The 25207-nt window shown below is 41.7% G+C and overlaps 1 long non-coding RNA gene across 4 annotated transcripts in view; it reads right to left on the bottom strand.

The window, feature by feature from the left end:
- Positions 1-25207, bottom strand: part of LOC141987369 (uncharacterized) — a 56174-nt gene that overhangs the window by 14630 nt on the left and 16337 nt on the right. Inside the window, exon 2 of one of the 4 annotated variants that reach the window (XR_012639509.1) lies at positions 17612-17685. The exons of the other annotated variants lie outside the window; for them this stretch is intronic. This is a non-coding gene — a long non-coding RNA (uncharacterized LOC141987369). The remainder of the gene's footprint in view (positions 1-17611; positions 17686-25207) is intronic. 4 annotated transcript variants of the gene reach the window in all.

The following is a 25207-nucleotide window of genomic DNA, read 5'->3' on the forward strand; positions in this document are numbered from 1 at the left end:
AAAGATCTGTTTGTCTACTACAATATGTCTCCTGCCCTTCTTATCTCTTGTCTCTACCATCAGGGTTGCATGCTGTTCCTTCCTCTATACCATTTAGCCTTCATTTCCTATCCCAATACTTTTTCCATGCTCTCAGGATACTCTTAAAAGATTACTCCAAAACTGATGACCCTGCATCATATTCTTCTGTAACAATCTATACCCCCTTAATACTATCTAACATCAGTGCCTGATAATGCTTCACTGTAGCAATTGTAGGACCATATCACATTTTTCTGGGGTGTGCTCACCCCTCATAGGAGAACATGCAGGATAAAAGGGATAAGGGATCCCAGAATAGGAAGAACCTGTAAGTGATCTGTGGGCCAACAAGATGTTAAATGGAGGGACACTGTTAGATCACTGATGCAGACTGGACCTTCTGCCTCTTCATAGGAAGGAACTACAGTAACTGTCTCAAGAAAGGAATTTCTGACATTGTAACTGAAGATTTCAAAACGTCCATCTTCATAATCAGTGCATCGATGTTCCGATAAAGAGATAAAGTTAAGACTCACAATCCATTTTTATAGAATGTGTGACAGGAAAAACAGGTCTGTCACTTGGGTATATCACACTGCTGTTGTCACCATTTGTTTTATAAAATAAAGCTTCCTATTGTGTAGTCATTATGTAATGTGAATGTAATTTTCTTAAATGATGACTTTACCGTTTACTGGGTTTTTATATATACTCATGTTTGTATCATCACCAGTTATATATGTACTCAATGATTTCCCAGTTAAAACAAACAAACTTTCAAATGAGCAGTTGGAGTTTGTGATGTTCTGTTTGTTACCCATCGGCACCTCTCCCTGTCCCGCCCAGTCTCCAGCATCTCAGTACAACTCTGTGTAGCTCAGCAGCAGGGAAAAAAAAAAGATGAATTTTGCAAGCCAGTTCTCCTTTGAATCATTTGTCTGGGTGCAGGTAAAATGCCTACTGCTTTAATGATCTTGACTGTGGTTCTGTGGCTAATAAATGGAATTGGAACTATAACAATATATTCCTTCATTCTAAAAAGGCACATAGGATATTGTCAACTGAGTCAATATACCTATTAAGCCTACAAGTAAAAATTAGTTTTATGTCTAGGAGGAGACAATTTGTCCCTATTTAAAAAAAACACCTTACAATTTGGAACAATATAGTTCAGTGTTCAAGAGAGATCCAGGAGTGGAATAACGAAAAGCTGTATGAAGAGCGTGATGCACAATTTGTTGTGCACATCCAAGATGTCCCATTTAGAATAGGTATAGTAATATAACAGTGTTAATGGAAACATCTGACCAGGATATATCTGTCCTCTCTTTACCTAAGACTTTTACACTAAGGGTTATGTCTACACTTTGAGCTGGGTCTTTAATTCACAGCTTGGGGAGACATACCCTGACAGACTGTGATCATGCTAAAAATACAAGTGTACTTGTAACAGTGTAAGCAGCAGGAGGGGTTAGGCTCCCTCAGGATGTTCCTGCATCACATCAGCCCCTCCCATCACCATGGCTACACTGTATTTTTAGTGTACTAGCTTCCTCAGAGTTAATATGCATATTTTCATGGAGCTGGGAATAATGCTCCCAGCTCAAAGCATAGACATACCCTAAGAGGTACACAGTGTTTTAGCCACATAACTCCTGCTAAAATCTGTCAGCACCACATATGTTTCTATCCCGTCCCCCTCTCCAGTTTTTGGGAGGAGATTGGAATCTTTCCTCTCTCTCTGCATCTCCTCTTGGCAGTTCGTTTTTTTCCCTCCCTTTCTGTGTGGGGAAAGCTATTTCATCCCATGTGATGGAGGGCGCTGTCTGCCCAGTAAAATGAAAGTGTTATGGCATCATGCAGAGGCAAATTAAGTGGAGCCTAGGTTCATCATATTTTCAGCTTCCTCTCATCCCCTCGAAGGATCCACTTTAATTTGTCACTAGCCTCATATAAATGAACATGTTTAAGACAATACCACGGGAAAATATAACACACTGTGACATAAACCAGATAATTAATTTTAATCAGTAAATAGGGTTAGCCAATCACCAATCTTGTTTCTTGCACAATTCTGTTTATTAAAATCTATTGTACCAATGTCCATTAGACAAAAAACAATTATGACTATGATCATTTATAAAGAGCAGTCATTGCAATGAAAAATGAGTCACAGGGTCAATGTCTCCAGCTTCCAGCCTTAGAACACTAAGTACTTTTTAGGGAACTGTGATCTAGGGGCTGAGAGGTAAGTCAATTGGGGAGTGTTGAAGGGGCTTTCCAAAAGCTGAGTGGGTTGTATGGGGAGTGGTGAGAACCAAGAGAGCTGGCAGCCTAGGCTGTGGTGAGTGGGAGTTAGATGTCTGGAGGTGTTGGGGAGTAAACCAACTACTGGGAGGGGTTAGAGACTGACTAGATGTCAGTTGCAAAAGAGGTTAAAGTGAGAGGGAGGGAACCAACAGCGGAGAGGAGGAAGTTGGACTGGGGTGTTTTTGTGAGGGTTGTGGAAAGGTCAAGATGAAAGTTAGGGTGGAGGCAGCAGGAAGGAATAGGAGGTGTGGACAACTATACATACCCAGTACCTCAGTGCAGTTTACTGATCATGTATGAGAAAATTATAGAATTTAGCTGTGGTGGGGGTGTGTATGTGTGTGTACACACACACGGGTATATATAGATCATTGTCTTTTAAGTCAACTGTAAAAGATAGCGCTAAAGAGCCTGAGATTATACATCAACATGTTTAAATGCTTCTGCTTGGACATCATCTTGTGACAACATCATATTCTCTATGAATATCATTGATGCTAGCTCTCTTGTGTGTAAAGAAAAATGCTGCTTTGGGGGACTTCTTTGACTTTAGCAAAGCTTCTGATACAGTCTCCCACAGTATTCTTGCCAGCAAGTTAAAGAAGTATGGGCTGGATGAATGGACTGTAAGGTGGATAGAAAGCTGGCTAGATCATCTGGCTCAAAGGGTAGCGATCAATAGCTCAGTGTCTAGTTGGCACCCAGTATCAAGGGTCCCCAAGGGTTGGTCCTGGGGCTGGTTTTGTTCAATATCTTCATTAATGATCTGGAGGATGGCATGGACTGCACCCTCAGCAAGTTTGCAACTGACACTAAACTGGGAGGAGTGGTAGATATGCTGGAGGGTAGGGATAGGATACAGAGGGACCTAGACAAATTAGAGGATTGGGCCAAAAGAAATCTGATGAGGTTCAACGACAAGTGCAGAGTCCTGCACTTAGGACAGAAGAATCCCAGGCACTGCTACAGCCTAGGGACTGAATGGCTAGGCAGCAGTTCTGCAGAAAAGGACCTAGGGGTTACAGTGGACGAGAAGCTGGATATGAGTCAACAGTGTGCCCTTGTTGCCAAGAAGGCTAACGGCATTTTGGGCTGTAAAAGTAGGGGCCTTGCCAGCAGATCGAGGGACATGATCATTCCCCTCTATGCGGCATTGGTGAGGCCTCATCTGGAGTACTGTGTCCAGTTTTGGTCCCCACACTACAAGAAGGATGTGGAAAAATTGGAAAGAGTCCAGCAGAGGGCAACAAACATGATTAGGGGGCTGGAGTACGTGACTTATCAGGAGAAGCTGAGGGAACTGGGCTTATTTAGTCTGCAGAAGAGAAGAATGAGAGGGGATTTGATAGCTGCTTTCAATTACCTGAAAGGGGGTTCCAAAGACGATGGATCTAGGCTGTTCTCAGTGATAGCAGATGACAGAACAAGGAGTAATGGTCTCAAGTTGCAGTGGGGGAGATTTAGGTTGGATATTAGGACAAACTTTTTCACTCAGAGGGTGGTGAAGCACTGGAATGGGTTACCTAGGGAGGTGGTGGAATCTCCTTCCTTAGAGGTTTTTAAGGTCCAGCTTGACAAAGCCCTGGCTGGGATGATTTAGTTGGGGATTGGTCCTGCTTTGAGCAGGGGGTTGGACTAGATGACCTCCTGAGGTCCCTTCTAACCCTGATATTCTATGATTCTATTACTTCAATTGGGAGACATACATCGGCAGTCTAGAGCAGCCAGTAGTAAAACTTCATTAGTTTCTAAAAATTATACATGATAATTTTCTTAACAGAAGAGGTCATTGCTTAGGGATCAGTGATCATAATCTGATTACATTCAATATGGGCAAACAGAGGACAGTCTCAACCAGAAATATGTATGTTTAGTGCTTCAAAGGGCTAATTTCCCTAACCTGAGGAAAATTATAGCAGAATTGATTGTGAGAAAAAATTTAGACAGAAAAATGTAAATGAAAATTGGGAGCCCTTTTAAAAAAAAAAGTTTATTAGATGGCCAAAAAGCCACAAGTCCATAGTCAAGAAAGAGGATAACTTTCCTGCGTCAGTGGTGAAGTAGATTTCAATTAGAAATTAAAAAGCAATATATAATAAGTGGTAAACAATGGGAAATAGATAGCAACTGTATAAATTAGAAGTGCAGAAAATTGATAAGGGAAGCTAAGGATGTCAGGGAAAAATCCATGGGTGGCAGGGCAAAGGGCAATAATAGATCTTAAGTATACTAGAAGCAAAAGAAATACGAGCAGTGGTTTAGGCTCAATACTGGATGGAGACAGTCAAAGTGTTCTTATTGTGCAGAGGTGTATGATCTGTTCTGTATTGAGAAAGTATCAGGACGATGTCCTTGTATCACATGAGGATGATGAAATACTTTCCATTCCACTGGTAACTGAGGAGGATATTAGACAACATATACTAGAGATAAATTTTAAATCAGCAGGCCTGGATAACTCGCACCCAAGAGTCCTAAAAAAGTTGGCTGAGGAGACCTCTGGCGGACTGATGTTCATTTTTAATAAATCTTGGACTACCAGGGAAATTCCAAAAGACTGGAAGAGTGCTAAAGTTTTGTCAGTATTCAAAAAGGGCAAAGGGGGAAGACCTAGTTAATTATAGGCTGGTTAGCCTGACATCAGTCTGAGGCAAAATAATGGAATAGTAAGTACAGGATTCAACTGATAAAGAATTAAAGGACAGGAATATAATTAATGTCAGTCAACATGAAAAAAGTCTTGTCAAACCAACTTGATTTCATTCTTTATTGATATGAGTTTGGTTGATAAATGTAACTGTGTATATATTCTATACTTAGACTTTTGTAAGGCATTTGATTTAGTACTGTACAACATTGTGACTTAAAAATTAGCATGACAAAATATTAATAGACCACACATTAAATGGATTAAGAACTGGCTAGCGGACAGATCTAAAAAAATAGTTATCAATGATGACTCATCATCAGCTCTATGTTTTGTGACAGACCCAGACCAGTAGGGTACAGGAGTCTGGTAGAAGGCAAATATACTGGCCACTGGATGAATAGTTTTCTGTTCCCTGAGTGACCAGAGCAGAGGCATAGGTGTTTGTTTTTTTTAAGATGGATAATCATTTTTAGCCTTAAATGCTTGGCTCTTCAGACATACAGTTTTTTAAATAAATCATTCAAAAGACCACGCTTATCTAAAATACACACTTTAATTACTAAAAAGAAAAGGAGTAGTTGTGGCACCTTAGAGACTAACCAATTTATTTGAGCATAAGCTTTCGTGAGCTACAGCTCACTTCATCGGATGCATACTGTGGAAAGTACAGAAGATCTTTTTCTACACACAAACCATGAAAAAATGGGTGTTTACCACTACAAAAGGTTTTCTCTCCCCCCACCCAATGTGTATGATAATCAAGTTGGGCCACTTCCAGCACAAATCCAGGGTTTAACAAGAACGTCTGGGGGGAGGAAAAAACAAGGGGAAATAGGTTACCTTGCATAATGACTTAGCCACTCCCAGTCTCTATTCAAGCCTAAGTTAATTGTATCCAATTTGCAAATGAATTCCAATTCAACAGTCTCTCTCTGGAGTCTGGTTTTGAAGTTTTTCTGTTGTAATATCGCAACTTTCATGTCTGTAATCGTGTGACCAGAGAGATTGAAGTGTTCTCCGACTGGTTTATGAACGTTATAATTCTTGACATCTGATTTGTGTCCATTTATTCTTTTACGTAGAGACTGTCCAGTTTGACCAATGTACATGGCAGAGGGGCATTGCTGGCACATGATGGCATATATCACATTGGTGGATGTGCAGGTGAACGAGCCTCTGATAGTGTGGCTGATGTTATTAGGCCCAGTGATGGTGTCCCCTGAATAGATATGTGGGCACAGTTGGCAACGGGCTTTGTTGCAAGGATAGGTTCCTGGGTTAGTGGTTCTGTTGTGTGGTGTGTGGTTGCTGGTGAGTATTTGCTTCAGGTTGGGGGGCTGTCTGTAGGCAAGGACTGGCCTGTCTCCCAAGATTTGTGAGAGTGTTGGGTCATCCTTCAGGATAGGTTGTAGATCCTTAATAATGCGTTGGAGGGGTTTTAGTAGGGGGCTGAAGGTGACGGCTAGTGGCGTTCTGTTATTTTCTTTGTTAGGCCTGTCCTGTAGTAGGTGACTTCTGGGAACTCTTCTGGCTCTATCAATCTGTTTCTTCACTTCCGCAGGTGGGTATTATAGTTGTAAGAATGCTTGATAGAGATCTTGTAGGTGTTTGTCTCTGTCTGAGGGGTTGGAGCAAATGCGGTTGTATCGCAGAGCTTGGCTGTAGACAATGGATCGTGTGGTGTGGTCAGGGTGAAAGCTGGAGGCATGTAGGTAGGAATAGCGGTCAGTAGGTTTCCGGTATAGGGTGTTGTTTATGTGACCATCGTTTATTAGCACTGTAGTGTCCAGGAAGTGGATCTCTTGTGTGGACTGGACCAGGCTGAGGTTGATGGTGGGATGGAAATTGTTGAAATCATGGTGGAAAAGAAGCACTTGAGGAATTCCATAGGTCCAGATGATGAAGATGTCATCAATATAGCGCAAGTAGAGTAGGGGCGTTAGGGGATGAGAGCTGAGGAAGCGTTGTTCTAAGTCAGCCATAAAAATGTTGGCATACTGTGGGGCCATGCGGGTACCTATAGCAGTGCCGCTGATTTGAAGGTATACATTGTCCCCAAATGTAAAATAGTTATGGGTAAGGACAAAGTCACAAAGTTCAGCCACCAGGTTAGCCGTGACATTATTGGGGATAGTGTTCGTGACGGCTTGTAGTCCATCTTTGTGTGGAATGTTGGTGTAGAGGGCTTCTACATCCATAGTGGCCAGGATGGTGTTATCAGGAAGATCACCTATTTCCCCTTGTTTTTTCTTCCCCGCCCCTCCCTCCCTCCTCAGACGTTCTTGTTAAACCCTGGATGTGTGCTGGAAATGGCCCACTTGATTATCATACACATTGTAAGGAGAGTGATCACTTTAGATAAGTTATTACCAGCAGGAGAGTGGGGTGGGGGGAGACAAAACCTTTTGTAGTGGTAAACACCCATTTTTTCATGGTTTGTGTGTAGAAAAAGATCTTCTGTACTTTCCACAGTATGCATCTGATGAAGTGAGCTGTAGCTCACGAAAGCTTATGCTCAAATTGGTTAGTCTCTAAGGTGCCACAAGTACTCCTTTTTTCTTTTTGCGAATACAGACTAACACGGCTGTTACTCTGAAACTTTAATTACTCTAGTAAAAAAAACTTGCTTCCAAAGTCTTCCTGTCCATCCCTTTCTCCCTTCACCTCCTCTCCTCCCGCCACCCCATTGAAGAGAGCCTTTAAAGGGACAACACCCCTTTCCTTCGAGATAGCTGGACATCCTTCGTTATGCCTAAAATCTTTGGAAACATATTTTTTAAAGCTGGTGAAATTTCATAAACATGTCTATTGTTATGGAGATCACACAAAGTAAATTAGTGTTCCCTTTTTCTAAAAGCAATGAACATTGTTATGAACACACTAAACCTCTGACTGATTAATTTAGAATAATGTCTTTGTTTCAGTGAGTTAAATATGTAGTAACCTGGAATGATTACTTTATGAAGGCTTAAGAGTACATTTAAAATATAAAATCAGCTTAGAAATATTGATTAAGAAAATGTAAAACAGAAGAGCTGCATCATGTATTCCATAATATTTAATGTTGTGTTCATCAAGACAGCTGACTCACCCTTACTACAAAGTTTTTGCAAATAAATGCCTGACAAACTTCAGGGCATATCAAAAAACTTGTGACTGACATTTTTTATTCTCAAATTTTAGTGCTTTTAATTAGGTACCTTCTGCATGTCCATTCTGCGTGAGGGAGAGGGTACTGGGGTCTCTGCAGGGAACTGTGACTCTGCCACCATGAGGCGGGCGAGGCGTCTTGTTATCCTTTGCTGTCTTGTCCCTCCACCCCCCCGGGGCTGCACACTCAATCTGCCGTCAGGCATAGGGGCACCAGTTTAATAATACTGTGTAGGATTTATGGGGTCCTAAGGACGGCCCTGATGATGAAGTTAGCTGGGTGAATGGCAGGTTTGAGCCTCTAGCAGAAGCAGCCAAACTGAGGGCTGCCGTGAACCTCTGAGGTGAGCAAATCTGTCAAAAAGCGCAGGACCCACCATGGCAGAGGAGGAACTTTTGTCACAGTTTCAAAAGTGGTTCTGCACAGATTGACACTAGGCATGACACTAATCAACATTTTCATCAATGATCTGGAAATAAACATAAAATCACGGCTGATAAAATCAGCAGATGACACAAAGATTGGAAGAGTGGTAAATAAATGCTTAGGACAAGGCAGTCACACAGAATGATCCGAATTGATTAGTAAACTGGGACCATTAAAAATCCTGGATTGTTTTTCAGGATAGGTTGTTGATGTGCTGGAGAGGTTTTAGCTGCGGGCTGTACGTGATGGCCAGTGGTGTTCTGTTCTTTTTCTCGTTGGGCCTGTCCTGTAGTAGGTGACATCTGGGTACCCGTCTCGTTCTGTCAATCGTTTCCTCACTTCCCCAGGAGGGAAGTGAGGAAACAAACCTCTCCAGCACATAATCATCAACCATCTACAGCCTATCCTGGAAAACGATCCCTCACTCTCTCAGACCTTGGGACGTAGGCCAATCCTCGCTTACAGACAGCCCCCCCTAACCGAAGGCAAATACTCACCAGCAACTACACACCACGGAAACACTAACCCAGGAACCAATTCCTGTAGCAAACCTTGTTACCTACTCTGTCCCCATATCTACTCTTGTGACACCATCGGAGGACCCAACCACATCAGCCACACCATCAGGGGCTTATTCACCTGCACGTCAACTAATGTGATATATGCCAACAATGCCCCTCTGCCATGTACATTGGCCAAACTAGACAGTCTCTACATAAAAGAATAAATGGACACAAATCAGACATCAGGAATGGTAACATACAAAAGCCAGTAGGAGAACACTTCAATCTTCCTGGACATTCTATAACAGATTTAAAAGTAGCTATACTTGAACAAAAAACTTTACAAACAGACTTCAAAGAGAAACTGCAGAGCTACCATTCATTTGCAAATTTAACACCATTAATTTGGGCTTGAATAGGCACTGGGAGTGGCTAGTTCACTAAAAAAGCAGCTTTGCCTCTCCTGGAATTGACACCTTCTCATCAGTTATTGGGAGTGGACTGCATCCACCCTGATCGAATTGGCCCTGTCAACACTGGTTCTTCACTCGTAAGGTAACTCCTTTCTCTTCATGTGCCAATATATATTTATGCCTGTATCTGTAATTTTCACTCCATACATCTGAAGAAGGGGGGTGTTTTACCCACAAAAGCTTATGCCAAATAAATCTGCTAGGGTTTAAGGTGCCACCGGACTCCTTGTTGTTTTTGTGAATACAGACTAACACGGCTACCTCCTGATGCTATTCCTTATAGATATTCAAGTGGAGTGCTTGAAGAAGCAGTAGTCTACCCTCTAAATTTTGGAGGATGCACTCGACTGGGAGCTGAAAAATTTGGCCCCTTGTTATCTTACTAATGCCTTTATTTGTTAAGAGTGATTTATATGGACAATCCCCATAAACAAGTTACAGACAAGATCTGGCACAAGATCAGAAATACAATTTCTGAATGCAATATAAAACTTAATGGGTACAGTCAATAATGGGAGACAAGGACAAATTGATTCTATATTCCAAATATGGACAAGTTTTGGCCTAAAAAGCTATTGCCATAAAAGCACATAAATAGCAGGTTTCGCATACCTACAATAAAGAAGCATTTTACATAAGCACTGACTGCACTTCCTGCAGCTCAGAAGCTATAGTTTTATACTTCAGTCCTCACAAAAGTCTAAAGTAACTGCATCCTATTGAAAAGTTGATACTAAGACCTGTTAAAGCGTTTATACCAGCAACCTGTAAAATACTAATGAACCTAACTTAATGCAACTTCATAAGCACCATTGCCCTTTGAAATAAATATTTAAATATGGAAATGAGTCAAAAGCACTGTTTGACAGCTATAAAAAACACACTATATTTCCCAACCTGTATCATCTATAGAAGTTTTATTTCATCAGGCTTAGATAACAGAAAATACAAAAAAAGAGCACAGCATTCATAATAAATGAAAATTACAAGAAACCTCCTATTTTTTTGTAATATGGTCCTGACAACTAATATAAGCCTTTTGGGCAACACATACAATGAACAACGTGTTGGAAATTGTTATTTCTCAAATACCACAGTTGTGTATCCTTGGTGTTAATGATGTTAACATTTTGTGAAACTGTTATAAAAGCTCTATTACTGTTGTTAACACTATGTAAAATAGCAACCCTAAGAACATGGATGAATCCAGCAGGATAAGAAGAATCTATATAGCTTGACCTGTTCTGAATAAACCTCATAATAAAGCAAATCACTAAGAGCAACACAGAACTGTGATCAGTTTGCAAGGATGTAGGGAAACAATCACTTCTTTCAAGTTAAACAACATATGTACACGGTCTGGCTTTTTATCCATTTGATATTATTTGTTATAGGCACAGATCCACACCCATACTTAGTTGGGTTTGTTATTATATAAAGATACATAATTTCATTTGTTAATTTTATTTTTAATTAAAGAGTTTGAGGGGGGAAATCCTTTTCTGTGGCTTTTTATTATCTGTCTTTATCTGAATGATAGAAGATCTAATAATCTTGATAAATCAAGCAGCACTTGTATATATTCATTGATACAGAATATAAGAAATTTTCTTTAGTGAGCAAAAGTTATTTTTAACCAGGTGAGACTCTAACTTTAACCCTTCCTTAATCCCCTGCTAGCAGTGATATAACCTACATGAAGTAACAGATTGAGTGTCTCAGTATTTTAATATTCACTCATGCAGTTATTAATATCTCCTTTTCTTTCCCTCCTTCTGTCTGGTCCAATCTTCTTAATGTTTTCCACCATAGTGCTGAAGGGCAGTGATAGCTATACCTAACTCTTCTGGTGCTGTTGTTAATGGAATGGACAAGTAATTAATCTTGTCATCTTTTTGGTAACCCCTGACACCTTTGTTATTAGTCTTTTAAAATAACTACTGAGGGCCAATCCCTTCCCCCTCCCCAATGCGGCAGACTTTGAAGGGGATAAAAGGAGCAAAGATCCTGTTGAGGGTCCATAGTCAAGGGGCCTAACATCCTTCATTGGTAACCCCTGGGAAAATTCCTGTGGAAGTGAAGGCTGAGTTTAGTAGCATGATCAAAGCTATTACCTCAAGATAAATATTTCGACCTTTAAACATTGTATAATGATTTCTTTACTATTTTTAAGACTATGTAAACCTGCTGGTTTCACTTGAGTGATCAGATTACAGAGCTAACAGTAGCTTACTCAGCATGTGCATTTTTTCTAAATTAAATTATTTATGATTAAACACATTTATTTTAAAAGGTTGTTTGAGATCTGTAGTGATTGGTATTTACAGAGAACAGATCTCTGATCACCATGGTCTCAGTTCTGTGACTTAGGGACAGATCCTCAAAGGTATTCAGGCTCCTAACTTCCATCAACTTCCTTGGAGTATCTGGCCCTTAATAACCTACATTTTCAAACTGCATGAACATGATCTGCAAAGGAATAGGTAAGTGGAACCCACAATGCCTCTGTTAGCCTAGGAAGTGTTTAGTTATCAAGAAAACTTCCAAAAATATTTAAAACTGATGCTGATTTTATTTATTTTTGCAGCTTGTAGTAAGGAGCAGAGCCCATTATCATTGATCAACATACATTGTGGAAAATTAAACCTTTCCAAATTATTACCTTATGATGGTTAAGGATGTTTCAGAAGTTGTTTAGTTATGTGATACATATCATTAAAAAGGAAGGCAAATGTAAATCTGACTCATGTTGTATTGTTCTCGGTGCCAAGCCAAAGTCAATTACACAAGAGGTTTGTGAGTTGTAGATATTTGCTTTACTCATAAAACTGCCACTCCCCTGTGCTTCATGTTCTGAAAAAGTTATCATTGAGGATTACAATAGGAACATCCCAACTTGCTACCTATGTTTAATAGGATAGAACTGATTTATCTTAGAAGAGAATATAATGCAAGAGTGTAGTCTTGTTCTTGATTTTTAATTAGATTTGGTCCTAGCATGTGGCTTTATCAATAATTGGATAATTGCATGAGTTCGTCCTGTGTTTGAGAGCTGTCTCTGTACACTTCCTGCCAATAGACTTTTATTATTAGCAACAACACACCTTTGAATAACATACTTCCTTTAGCCGGTCATTAGTTTGATCTACTGAAGGACTGCAGTGTATTTAAAGGAGTGTTAAGCATGGACAGCAGTTTAAATTAACATTTCCAAATTTACATTTAATTTAGATTGTAAGAGACACTCTCAAAGCATTTGGATCTTATCTGTTAAGTTGTAGGTTATATTTGTAAAAATGCTGCTTATTTTGTTAGCAGTGGGGGAAGAAGGGATTTAAAGTAACCTTTCTAGCACTGAATAACTTTCTTTTTCTAAAGCATAACATAGAATAATTCTTGCATGTATAGCTGAGTTTATTAATACTACTTTGTGGCTACAAACATAACTAATTCCTGGGCACCCTGCTGCCATGTGCAATTCTCAGCCCTGAGTTAGGTGCAAGGCACTGCATGCATTGTATGGGGAGAGTAAAGCACCTAAGAAAGGGATTCTCAGAGGCAGCAAACCAACTGGAGAGCCACCTAAACTAGTCAGGAGTGAAATGCAAAGGAAAGGGACAGGACTTGGGCCCAGAAACACAAAGGCATTTTGGTTCTTAAATCGCACTGATCTGGGCCTTAGGCACCTGACTCACAGGCTGAAGAGATGCACTTATCTCCACTTGGGATTCTCAGCTGTGAATTCTCTCCTAGGTGCCCTCTGGTCAGCTCTCTCACAAAAAATGGAAGACCCTCAATAGCCCAACTTGGATCTAAGAGACCTACCTTCAAAGTCCTATGCTGCCCGATTTGGTGTGGGGACTTGAACCTAGGTCTCACACATCCATGGTTAGAGCCCTAACCTCCATTGCTCGAAGGGGGCAGAGATAATTTTGCCTGGGCATGAACCTTAATTCTCTTTCCTGGTTTTCAGACGTTTGAGTTTTTTCTGAACTTGATGTTCTGTAAGGGCACAAGATGGCACTGCGCAACACTAGTTCTGAACTAAGTGTCAGTTACTTTCCTTGGAGTTTCGGTTTGGTTTTCGGTGTGTTTTTAAAAATGAAAGATAATTATTTGTTTTGTTTAGGAGTTAGTGACCATTGGCATGTAAGAGTGTAAGGCTCAAGCCTAGCCACTGACCCATCTACGGAGCGTAATCCTTCGTTGAATAACATTTTCAATACTGCTTCCCCAAAGGGTGGTGGGTGCCATGCAAAAGCAGGGGTAAGTGTTGGGTGATTTAGACCCGCCGGAGCCCAATCACAGCTATGGTTTGAACGTCAGGAAACACTGGTAGAATCTCAGTCTTAAAAAAATGCTGGTTTTGGTGGGGGACTCCATCAAATGACCCTAAATGTGGATCGCTAACCAGGCCCTGCAACTTAATGAGGCACACCAAATTTCAAGGCAACTTGAGTAACCATGTGGGTTTTAGAGCACTTAAAAAAAGTCTTCCTATAAAAGGAAGGGTTTTCTCAACCTTAACTAAGTGGAGCTGGCATCCCCTGTAATGGTCAGGAAATCCTTGCCTGCATACTGAAGTTCAGAATAAAACTCTCACTTTGTTTTATCTTCTTTTGCAATAGCAGTATATATGTTAGCGATCATGAAGTAATAATTTCACATTGTGAGCAGCTAATGGCATTGTTTCAGAATCGCTACTTATTAATGTCACCATACCTTAGAAGTACAATAGTTAACCATAAAAACATCACTGTAACAGTGATTCTAAACTAGTGCTACCCTAGAATGTAGCTGCTATTTTAGGGGGCGAGTAAATAGCCCATACACCAATAAGATTGGTGATAACTAGAACACAGCCTCAAATGACAGGTTACTATAATATTTACAGTTTGATTTTTAAAAGGGGTACAATAAACATGGTAGTTCTGTACTGTGTAAAACTAGTAAAATAACGAATATGCATATTTTATTTCTGCATTTAATATAAATATAGCAGATTAATCAATGAAGGAAAAATACACTAAGACATACAAGTACTTCATAGGAGAAGTGCTAATGTGTTACTCATGAAAAGAGTTAATTTCTGGAACACTAATAGGTCTACCTCAAGAAATTACTCATTTAAAAAAAGATTCTAGAATATATTTGTATCTCTAAAACAAAAGGAAGTTTTTGCAAGAAACAACTGAACATTTTTACAGCCACACCCACATGAAGACTTTTACCCCTTATACTCTATTTCCTATATGACAAAACGTTTGATCAGAGAAATTAACCTGGTACATTAGAAAGACTGTGCTGTTAGAAAAATCTATATATAGCTTAAATACTGGTGTGAAGCTCACTATCTGTGAGCTAGACTAATGCTATGTGGTATTGCAGGAGATTCCCTAACAGAATACAGGTTTCAGAGTAACAGCCGTGTTAGTCTGTATTTAAACCAGGTATATTGTATACAAGGGAGAGTCACTGGGTTACTATGAGTCCAATCAAGAAAAGTCTACTCACTTTCTAATTTATTTTTAATTTGCAGGAATCAACTTGGAAGGCTGTTATATAAAATAATTCAGTCAGAACACTTACCTCCCTGAACCAAGGAGGTCATGGTGTTTGTAATCCAAAGACCATTCAGCATGGTCTTCTTATTCAATACCAAGAATTCCAAATATAAAAATCTTAGCAGAGTTGGCAGCAAGAATGGAACTATTTCTACCCTCATTTAATCGCACTGGGAAAACCAGATCTATTATGACTCAGTGCCCCTGGAACAACTGGAGAAGGTTATCTGATATATTACATTACACCAGGATAAATAAGATTAAAGATCTTATTATATCTCTGGAAACCAAACAAGTGTTCTACTGAGGCTATATTCCCTCCACACACTCACACTCTCCCCACCAGTACTGAATATTTTTAATCTCAGTCCCATATTTATATCCTGCATACACACACGTGCATAACTACAAGCTTTTGCTGCTAATATCTTAACTGTTCTAATCTGCACTGCTTGTCAGAGAGTTCTCTTTCCATACTTCCACATATTTAATAACTGAACGTCTTGCTGGGGTCAGTCACATTCAGTTGATCTGATTGTACAGTTAAAACAGGAAAAGCTATCTGATTTCTATAATCATTGATTACAGGCCTTTCATAATCAGCTTCCTGTTCCCAATTGTAATTACCCATCCATAGTGCCATCCTGCTTGTAGTTTCAACACTTGCCCAACTTGTGGGGTTCACATTGAGATCATTTTCTGGTTTACCTTCCTACCCTTGTCTATAAATGTAAGGTTAATTTCTTAATGTGAGGCCCTATTTGAATCTAGTTTAGACTCTTAAGTATTGCTCTCTATCCTTCTATCCATGTCTTCTAAAACTTTGCATATCTAGGAAAACTATCACTTAGCTATCTTACATAGGGATGAATTGCATTGCACACTGTTTACAAGTAGCAGCAGTGGCAGCTCCATGACAATGAGTTTCAATTCTGACCTCACGGGGCTGCTTGTAAAGGGTGAGAGGGTAGTTCTGGCTACTTCTCCATTCAGCCCGTGGGAAATTACTTTGTTTGAGACAACGGCATTTTCAACTCTTTTAGCTAAGAATGAAGACCTCCATACCTTTTTCTTCTCTGACTGTACAGCAGCTAGCACAATGGAGTCTTGGTCCATGATTTGGGGGTTCTAGGTGCTATTGCAATACAAATAATGAACCTGGTTCATTTACAAGTAAGGTTGCTACAGTACACCTAACTCTTATACACCGCACAAAATGAAAACATTGCAGGTTTTTGGTTTTTTTTTTTTTATTAAAACAAAAGCCTAAACCTTAAGCTACATTAACAGGTACTTCAAAGTCTCAAAACTCATATATTTTGTTAATAGAGATTGGTTAGACTCTCAGCTGGTGTAAAGCAGCATTGTTCCATTGACTTTCAAAAGAACTATGCCAATTTACCCCAGCTGAGGATCTGGCTATACTATTGCTGTGTGAAAATTCACCTTATACATTTCAGTAATAGTCTTAACTCTGACTAGAGCTGGTAAAAGAAAAAAAAATGGACGTAACTCTTGTGAATGTTTTCATGCAAATCAGATCATTTTTGCTCTCCAAGCAACTCTTCAATGAAAAGTCTCATTGAGATGTTTCAATCAGTTTTTACACCTAGCCAAAAAGTTAGATGAAACTTCCACAAACACAGCAAAATCTTAAGTATGTTTTGTTGTGACTGAAATTCAAAATAGCAATGGAAAATTGTCAGTGTGTTTCAAAAATTTTTGACCAGCTGTAACTCAGACCCACAAGACATACTGACAAACTCTTCCAACACTGACACTTACAAATTATACATTAGACATAAATATACACATACAGTAACTCCTCACTTAACGTTGTAGTTATGTTCCTGAAAAATGCAACTTTAAGTGAAACTATGTTAAACAAATCCAATTTTACAATAAGATTTAATGTAAATGTAGGGGGTTAGGTTCCAAGGAATTTTTGGGGGGGCAGACAAAAGGCATTATATACTGTACAGTACTGTACTGTGGTTGGGAAGTGCCCCTGGCTTACCTCACATAGGCACAGCCTGCTGCAGGCAAGGACGCTAAGAAGCACCTTGTGAGCAGCAGCAGCAGCTTCCTGCCAGAAGAACAGGCGCTGACTTTGCTAGGGGATGCTCCAGGCCCGTCTCTTCCCATCCCTGCTCCGCTCCAGGCTCACCTCTTCCAACCCCCCACTACCTCCTCTCCAGAATATACCCTGTCCCCGCTCCTCCCCCTCCCTACCAGCACTTCCCTGCTGCCAAACAGCTGTTTGGCAGCACTTTGGACTTTCTGGGAGGGAGGGGGAGAAGCGGAGATACGACGCTTCCCCACTCCTCCCCCTCCCTTCCAGAAAGTCCTAAGCGCCGCCAAATTGCATCTTCTAGGGCGCAAAAAGGCATCTTTTAAAAAGTGGAAGTCAAATCCTAGTGAGGTAAATAGAAAGGAGCATAAACACTGCCAAATTAAACGTAAAAATGTAATAAGAAAAGCCAAAAAGGAGTTTAAAAACATTTTGTTATTACCTTTTGAGTTTTTGGCTAGCTGTTCTTCAAAGTACATCAGAAGCAGGAAGCCTGCTAACCAATCAGTGGGGCCCCTGGACAATCGAGATGCAAAAAGAGCACTTAAAGACGATAAAGTCATTGCAGAGAAACTAAATGAATTCTTTGCTTCAGCCTTCATGGCTGAGGATGTTAGGGAGATTCCCAAACCTGAGCCATCTTTTGTAGGTGACAAATATGAGGAATTGTCATAGATTGAAATGTCACTAGACGAGGTTTTGAAATTAATTGAGAGACTTAACAGTAACAAGTCACCGGGACCAGATGGCATTCACCCAAGAGTTCTGAAAGAACTCAAATGTGAAAGTGCAGAACTATTAACTATGGTTTGTAACCTGTCCTTTAAATTAGCTACTGTACCCAATGACTGGAAGATAGCTAATGTAATGCCAATATTTAAGAAGGGCTCTAGAGGTGATCCTGGCAATTACAGACCGGTAAGTCTAACGTCAGTACCGGACAAATTAGCTGAAACAATAGTAAAGAATAAAATTGTCAGACACATAGAAGAACATAAATTGTTGCGCAAAAGTCAACATGGTTTCTGTAAAGGGAGATCATGTCTTACTAATCTATTAGAGTTCTTTGAGGGAATCAACAAACATGTGAACAAGGGGGATCCAGTGGACATAGTGTACTTGGATTTCCAGAAAGCCTTTGACAAGGTCCCTCACCAAAGGCTCTTTCGTAAATTAAGTTGTCATGGGATTAGAGGGAAGATCCTTTCATGGGTTGAGAGCTTGTTAAAGACAGAGAACAAAGGGTAAATTTTCAGAATGAAGAGGGGTAACTAGTGGTGTTCCCCAAGGGTCAGTCCTAGGACCAATCCTATTCAACTTATTCATAAATGATCTGGAGAAAAAGGTAAACAGTGAGGTGGCAAAGTTTGTAGATGATAACTATCTTGAGCAGTTTAGTAAGACCAAAGCAGACTGTGAAGAACTTCAAAAAAACTCACAAAACTAAGTGATTGGGCAACAAAATGGCAAATGAAATTTAATGTGGATAAGTGTAAAGTAATGCACATTGGAAAAAATAACCCCAACTACACATACAATGTGATGGGGGGCTAATTTAGCTACAACTAATCAGGAGAAATATCTTGCAGTCATCGTGGATAGTTCTCGGACGATGTCCACACTGTGCAGCTGCAGTCAAAAAAGCAAATGGGACGTTAGGAATCATTAAAAAAGGGTGTGGCAAATTGCCAGCACTACTATGATGGGTCTCACTCGTTCTCTTCTTGGAGGGGAGGGTCAGGGCACCATTTCTTGCCCCTGAACTGGGGTATTAACTGCCCCACTAGTGTCCTAGAGGAGAGGAGTGGAGAGGGAGGGACCGGGCCCGCCCTCTACTCCGGGTCCCAGCCCAGGGGCCCTAGGGATAGCGGTAAACCACTAGAACTAGCGGTTCCTTCCCCTGGGCTACTTCCCTCTCCTGCCCTTCAGCTTGTGGGGCTTCCTGCCCTCCCTCTGCACAAACCAGATGTCTCTTTACCTAGGGTCTTGGTCTTCTTAGCCCACCGCAGCACTTCTCCAAACTCTCCTCTGCTTCTCTCCAAACTGCTCTCTGCTTCAACTCTGCCTCTTGTCTGATTGAAGCAGGGGTTTTTATCATGTGACTGGCTTCAGGTGCTTTAATTAATTTATAGCAAACTTTCTTCCCTCTAGAGGGAATAAGGCTCCCTTCTAACACTCTCCTGCTTCAGAAAGTCGCGGGATCTCCTAGTTAACCTCCTCCTGGCCCTGGCTAAAACGGCCATCTATAAAACCAGAGAGAGGAGGTTGGCCGATGGAGTTTCCTGTGACTGTGGGGCCGTTTTCCGATCCTCGGTCCGTTCACGTATCCGGGCGGAGTTCCTCTGGGTGGCGTTCACCGACACCCTTGATGCTTTTGAGGAGCGGTGGGCGCTGTCCGGGGTTCTCTGCTCGGTGTCCCCGTCCGGTTCCCTTTGTCTGACCCTTTGATTGAGGGGAAGAGTGAGAGACCCCAGCCCCAGCTGTTGCCGCTGTGGATACCATCATTACTGTCACCTAGGAGGGGTCCTATCACACGTGGGTGTACGTCCCCCCCACCCCCAAACCGCCCACCCCGCAGCCATGCCCATCTTGTTGGGCACTCTCAGGACAGGAATAATCGGTGACACTGGGTGTGGCACTAGGTAACTCGAGGGAGCGGAAGACCATGAGTGTCAAGGAAGCCCCCCCGCTCTAGGCCACCAGGTAACTCAGGAGGGTGGAAGACCACGAGTGATGCAGAAGCCCGCCCGGCTCTGGGCCCAGGCTAGCCTGAACACTTGTCCCTCCTAAAGGCTGCTGTGTTATACCTTGCATTTGCTTTTGTTTTGTTGCATAGTTTTGCTTTATCCTTTTTGGCGATTCTTTGTAAGTGTTACACAAATAAAACTCTTTTCTGCTTCAAAAAAAAAACCACTCTCCTGCTTCACAAAGTTGCGGGATCTCCTAGTTAACCTCCTCCTGGCCCTGGCTAAAACGGCCATCTATAAAACCAGAGAGAGGAAGTTGGCCGATGGAGTTTCCTGTGACTGTGGGGCCATTTTCCAATCCTCGGTCCGTTCACGTATCCGGGCGGAGTTCCTCTGGGTGGCGTTCACCGACACCCTTGATGCTTTTGAGGAGCGGTGGGCGCTGTCCGGGGTTCTCTGCTCGGTGTCCCCGTCCGGTTCCCTTTGTCTGACCCTTTGATTGGGGGAGAGAGTAAGGGGCCCCAGCCATTGCTGCTGCGGACACCACCTTAGAGGGGGTCCTTTCACATGTGGGTGCACGTGCCCCCCCCCCCAGATTATCCACCCCACAGCCTGCCCCTCTTGTTGGGTGCTTTCAAAGGAGGGAATTGTTGGTGACACTGGGTGTGGCACCAGGTAACTTGAGGGGGTGGCAGACCTTGAGAGTCGATGTAGCCCCCTCGGTCTGGGCCACCAGGTAACTCAGAAGGGTGGAAGACCACGTGAGTCGAGGAAGCCCCCGCCCTGGGCCCAGGCAAGCTTGAACACTTCCCTCCCCTGAAGCTAATGAGAAAACAATTGTGATTGGTTGCTGTGTTACACATTGCATATTCTGTTGTTTTTGTTTTGTAAGTGTGTTATGCAAATAAAAACACCTTTTTTTTTGCTTCAGAAAAAACCCCAAAACACTCTCCTGCTGCCCTCTGGCCATGCTGTATCACAAGGGATAGAGAATAAGATGGAGAATATCTTATTGCCCTTATATAAATCCACGGTATGCCCACATCTTGAATATTGTGTACAGATGTGGTCCCCTCATCTCAAAAAAGATATACTGGCATTAGAAAAGGTTCAGAAAAGGGCAACTAAAATGATTAGGGGTTTGGAATTGGTCCCATGAGGAGAGATTAAAGAGGCTAGGACTTTTCAGCTTGGAAAAGAGGAGACTAAGGGGGGATATGATCGAGGTATATAAGATCATGAGTGGTGTGGAGAAAGTGAATAACGAAAAGTTATTTACTTGTTCCCATAATATAAGAACTAGGGGCCACCAAATGAAATTAATGGGCAGCAGGTTTAAAACAAATAAAAGGAAGCTCTTCTTCACTCAGCGCACAACCTGTGGAACTCCTTGCCCGAGGAGGTAGTGAAGGCTAGGACTATAACAGGGTTTAAAAGAGAACTGGATAAATTCATGGAGGATAGGTCCATCAATGGCTATTAGCCCGGATGGGCAGGGATGGTGTCCCTAGCCTCAGTTTGCCAGAAACTGGGATGAGGGACAGGGAATAGATCACTTGATGATTACCTGTTCTGTTCACTCCCTCTGGGGCATGTGGCATTGGCCACTGTCGGTAGACAGGATACTGGGCTGGATGGACCTTTGGTCTGACCCAGTATGGCCATTCTTATGTTCTTAAGATACCATAAAGGGAACAGGGAAGCGCTGGGAGGGCGGGGGAGGAGGTGGAGAATAGAAACTTGTGCAATGCTCCCTTGTAAAGTCGCTGCTCTTCCACAGAATCTTACAAGCAGTGGACAGAGCAGGCAGCCAAACAACATTATAAGGGAGCACTGCACAACTTTAAAGGAGCATGTTCTCTTATGGAGCAGTGACATAACTTCGAAACAACAATAAGCGGGAGAACGTTAAGTCAGGAGTTACTGTATATTAATGATGTAATAGGACAAAAGAGTTTATCCATATGTCTTGTGGATCAAAGTTAAAGTTGTTACTGGCTACCTTGGTAAAGCTCCTCTGGGGAATGAGAGCTATTCATTGCAGGGTTGAGAGTGGCAACTCCAAGAGGCACTTGATGCCAGGAATAGCCCTTTTGAGCTTGTTTAAAGTTTTATGATTGTAGAAGCAAAAGGCAATCTCTAGCATTCACTACACCCCCTTTTGAAAGATGCAGCATGACAATTTCCCCCAGCTCCTGCTGCTGCTGGATGCTGTCACTCTCACACCTTTCCCGGTAAGTACACATTTGGGGCATAGAACGCTAATGGACACATTAGCTAGTCCCCCAGTTTTGGTTGGAGAACATTAGGGCAGCATTTTTTCCAGACCCTACAGTGGCTCAAAGGATTGGGAAACTCTACTCCCTTTCCTCCCCTCTCCTCCCCCATAGGAAGGACACCAACATGTGTTTTAAAATGTATAATTGGCATAAGCTGGGCTCTTAATGTCACTGTTTGTGTGAACAAAAATTTCAGTCTTTTCTGAAATTTGGCATGAAAATATGCTAATGTCTCGAGTCCATACAAAGCGTTTGCTGTTGGAATGATGCTATCCAGCCAGTGAGATGTGTCATAATCCTGAAAGCAGAGTTGTGTTCCCACAGAGATCTTTTGCCCTTAATGGAAGTCCTTAGCCCATCCCCACACACCTCCTCTAAGATTACTTAACAGTGGTGGATCTCTAGGGACAGACCACCTCATCCTGATGTTGACAAATGCATCACTAAAGGGAATAATGAGTAAAATGGGCCCATTTTGGATTGGGAGAGGAGAGAACACTGCAACTTTCTGTGAATTTAATTATATTTCCTGCATTTCATAGGTGAGTAATAGAATAGAGGCAGCATCCTAGCTCACGCAGACAAATTTGCCATCCCAAGGGGTCCTGGAAATCCCACTGCATGAAAAAAAAAGAAAAGAAAGACAGATACTTTATTAGCTAAATATTGTCATAGTAACACTCCATCAAGTGCCTGTGGAGGTCCAGATTCTGCATAGCTGCTCCGTAAGTGCTTGACAGGAAGACGCAAGGTTTCCTCCAGCCTTTGCACCACTCTGCAGTGGCCAGGAAAGGGACAATGTCATTCCACGATGTCCCTCCTCGCATCTTCTAGGGTGCAAGATACCACAAAGGGAACAGGGAAGAGGGAGTCCAACATGCTCTACCACCTAATCAGTGATCAGTACAGCTGTCTTCTGGAGTACAGGGAAGAGTATGTGTCATAAATATAAAGGGAAGGGTAAACCCCTTTAAAATCCCTCCTGGCCAGAGGAAATCTCCTCTCACCTATAAAGGGTTAAGAAGCTAAAGGTAACCTCGCTGGCACCTGACCAAAATGACCAATGAGGAGACAAGATACTTTCAAAAGCTGGGAGGAGGGAGAGAAACAAAGGGTCTGTGTGTCTGTCTATATTTTGTCTTTGCCGGGGATAGACCAGGAATGAAGCCTTAGAACTTTTAGTAAGTAATCTAGCTAGGTACGTGTTAGATTATGATTTCTTTAAATGGCTGAGAAAAGAATTGTGCTGAATAGAATAACTATTTCTGTCTGTGTATCTTTTTTGTAACTTAAGGTTTTTGCCTAGAGGGGTTCTCTATGTTTTGAATCTAATTACCCTGTAAGGTATCTGCCATCCTGACTTTACAGGGGGGATTTTTTTTTATTTCTATTTACTTCTATTTCTATTAAAAGTCTTTTTGTAAGAAAACTGAATGCTTTTTCATTGTTCTCAGATCCAAGGGTTTGGGTCTGTAGTCACCTAGGCAAATTGGTGAGGCTTTTTACCAAACCTTGTCCAGGAAGTGGGGTGCAAGGTTTTGGGAAGTATTTTGGGGGGAAAGACGTGTCCAAACAGCTCTTCCCCAGTAACCAGTATTTGTTTGGTGGTGGTAGCGGCCAATCCAAGGACAAAAGGGTGGAATATTTTGTACCTTGGGGAAGTTTTGACCTAAGCTGGTAAAGATAAGCTTAGGAGGTTTTTCATGCAGGTCCCCACATCTGTACCCTAGAGTTCAGAGTGGGGGAGAAACCTTGACATGGTGGCATAGTGGTGGGATTAACCTGAAATCATTTTGAGATCCAGTTGAGATTTTTTAAACTAGAAATACAGATTTTAAAAAAGGAGATTTTTTTTTCCTTTGGAAAGGAAGTCCAGAAAGCAGCTTGTTTTTCTCTGCTTTGTGGCCAAGCAGAGACAAAAGGGGATTATCTTTGTGAACTGCAGGTTTTCTTTGCCTGGAGGCAGGGTACTTAACTCCTGCAGGGAAATTCACAGTCTTCCAACCCAGAGGTTTTTTTTTTTCTTCCCTAAAAGTAAATAGAAGGGGGGGTGTTCTACCTATTTGCCTGGAGACAAAAGTGGCAGGGTTTTTTTTTTTTTTTTTTGGATTTTGATTTTTTACAAGGAGCACAAGTTTAAAAAGGAAACTTGTTTTTTCTTTGGGCTGGGTAAACAGGTTTCCAAGTAGTTGGAAGTTTTTTGCTTTGATTTGGGCCCAGAGCAGAGACAAGGGAATTGTCTTTTTCTGTAGGCTGACAATCACTATCAGAGAATAGGTATTCTATTCCAGCACAGCAAAATTTTACAGCCAAGTTTTGTTTGTTTATTTCTAAACTTCGGGTGTAAAGTTAGTTAAAAACAGAGAGGTTAGAATGACAAAATCCGCAGCTCGACTACAGCTGGAATTAGCCAGATTTCAGGCTGAGGAAAGACAAAGGGAACATGAAAGACAGACAGAACTCATGCGGCTGAAGAAGGAGGAGAAGGAACAAGAAAGGGAGGCAGCGAAAGAGGCAGAACAACACCAAGCGGCTGCTCACAGGAGAGCTATGGAAGCAAGGGACAAAGAACTGGAGGAGAAGGAAAAAGAGAGGAAGTATGTGGAGGAGATAGAGAAGATAAAGGCTCAGCAGAATATCCCAACAAACCCTAGCAATCCTTCTCCAAGTACCACTTCCCATCCCAGAAAGTTCCCCACCTACAAGGCAGGCGATGATACTGAGGCCTTCCTAGAAAACTTCGAAAGGGCCTGCCTTGGGTACAACATCTCTACTGACCAATACATGGTAGAGCTGAGGCCGCAGCTCAGTGGACCCTTAGCTGAGGTGGCAGCTGAAATGCCTAAAGAACACATGAACAAGTATGAACTGTTTAAATCCAAGGCAAGAGTCAGAATGGGGATAACACCCGAGCAGTCTCGTCGGAGGTTCAGAGCCCTAAGGTGGAAACCAGACGTGTCATTTACCCGACATGCCTACCACATTGTGAAACATTGGGATGCCTGGATATCAGGAGCAAGTGTTGAATCTCCAGTAGATTTGCCCTTCCTAATGCAAATGGAACAATTCTTA

The sequence above is a fragment of the Natator depressus genome, chromosome 5 (assembly GCF_965152275.1).
Source record: "Natator depressus isolate rNatDep1 chromosome 5, rNatDep2.hap1, whole genome shotgun sequence".
Lineage (NCBI taxonomy): Eukaryota > Metazoa > Chordata > Testudines > Cheloniidae > Natator > Natator depressus.